The sequence below is a fragment of the Austrofundulus limnaeus genome, unplaced genomic scaffold, assembly GCF_001266775.1.
Source record: "Austrofundulus limnaeus strain Quisiro unplaced genomic scaffold, Austrofundulus_limnaeus-1.0 Scaffold7, whole genome shotgun sequence".
Taxonomy (NCBI): Eukaryota; Metazoa; Chordata; class Actinopteri; order Cyprinodontiformes; family Rivulidae; genus Austrofundulus; species Austrofundulus limnaeus.
Window position 1 is genome coordinate 4587288 of NW_013952409.1, and position 1907 is coordinate 4589194.

Genomic DNA, 1907 nt, shown 5'->3' on the forward strand with positions numbered 1-1907 from the left:
TATATATATACAGTATACATATATATTTTTTAAAAAMCATTTTTCATTTCAGGGCTGCAATAAAGTAAAATCCTGTAAGATTCATGTTGCCATAAGTGAGCAACTAAAACTGGTCACATTCTCTGGTGTTCACTATCTGTTTATCAACCTGAAGTAAATACATCTTCAAGCTCTTTCTTTCTAAACAAACATTTTTCTGTTCAGAACTGTCACCACACCTACAAACTGCTGACAAACTGCTTAAACCCCATGCTGGCTTGTGGTTATGAAACAACAACAACAACAACAACAACAACAACAACAACAACAATAAACGAGTTCACGGATGCTTAACTTTCTGTAAAAAAAAAGCAGCATAAGTGACATGTTACATGCAGAGTTTTGACTTAATCCAATTACAAAGCAACATGAAAATGATTCCTTTTATCAGTCTTTCTGTCGGCTGCTGAACAGAACAGAATCGGTGGACGGGTCTTCTATCTGCCAAACATCAGATCCTCCTCTTCACTGATGAAAAACGTACAATTCAGCAGTTAATATCATTGCTCTGCCGTACACTTCCCACAGAAACAGCTCCAGGCTCACTGCATCTGTGTGATTTCTTTGAAACAGAAGCATTTCAGACTTTAACTCAATCCAGCGCAGCAGGAGAAATGCAGCATTTTTTTTATTCTCCACATTAAAGTTTAAACACTTTGTAGCTTTCGTTTGGCAATTTTGTTCAACTCCTTCTATCGTATTTAATAAGTTATGTCTTCTTTCCTTGGGTGTTAAAATTTGGATTCACAAGTTTAGTTTGAGCTCAGATTTGACTTAAAACACAGAATTAGAGAAATTCATTGCAGCAGTAATTTAATATTTCATTGTTTTGAGGCACTCACTGCAGTCAGGGATTAATGGAACTGTCTGAGACTTCTGCACCTGTCCACAGTCCTTCATGTGCACACAGCTCCAGCAGGTTTGAAGAGTCGTTTCTTCAGACTGCATGTTTTATCTCCTTCCACAGATGGTCAACAGGATTTATATCAGGGCTCAGAAAGCTACTTCAGAAAAAACAAAGTTTTGTGTTTTTGTTTTAGTGTTTTTAGTTTATGTTTGGATCCTGTTGAAGGACCCTCGACATGTGACTGAAACCATGTTTTCTGACACAGACAGCACATTATGCTCCAGAATACCTTGATAGTCTTGAGATTTCATGATACCATGAACAGAGTCAGGACACCTCGATCCGGATGCACAAGAAACATCTCCAGAACTGAGCCCTCTCCACGCTGCGCTCTAGTGTTGTTTATATGCTTCAGTTTTGGACCTGTGAAGTGGTTTTTCTGTCTTTCTGTGTTTCTTTTTGTAGTTTTTTTTCTGACGCTGTTTTGTTTTTAACCTTTTTTCTGTTTTTCTTTCAGTTCTCCTGTCTTCACGTGCAAACTCAATGAAACAGTTGATACTCTTCCTGACACAACCTGAATTTGATTCTGCAGCCTCAGGATGGTAAGACCCCAGAGTTGTGTTAGATTTACTTAAACAAATGATGTAAACTGGTTCCACTTCACTGAATTGAGTAAATGTAACACATTTACTTCACATTTACTTTTACTCAGTTCAGTTGAGTGAAATCAACTGACATAGCTTGTTTTAGTAAATCCAACATGTTTTTTAAGTGCATGAACAATTTATTTTTCTATTATTCTTTTACTTTTTCTTCATTTTCCTTTTTAACAAAAGGGTAAAAACAAATTTATCTGCACCAGCTGCAAAATTCAGTCAATCTGTTTTTTTTTTTCACAAGTCTAAATGTGTGTTATTGTCTATCCATCCATTATTTTGACCTGTTTCCTCCAATTTAAGTTGCGAGGTTCGTTTACCTTTTACATTTTAGATTTACTTAAAGTAAATGTTTTTCCTTTACT

General features: G+C 36.0%; 1 long non-coding RNA gene across 1 annotated transcript in view; it reads left to right on the forward strand.

The window, feature by feature from the left end:
• LOC106535216 (uncharacterized) overlaps positions 1-1907 on the forward strand; it is a 31959-nt gene that overhangs the window by 14014 nt on the left and 16038 nt on the right. Inside the window, exon 2 of the long non-coding RNA XR_001312417.1 lies at positions 1404-1488. This is a non-coding gene — a long non-coding RNA (uncharacterized LOC106535216). The remainder of the gene's footprint in view (positions 1-1403; positions 1489-1907) is intronic.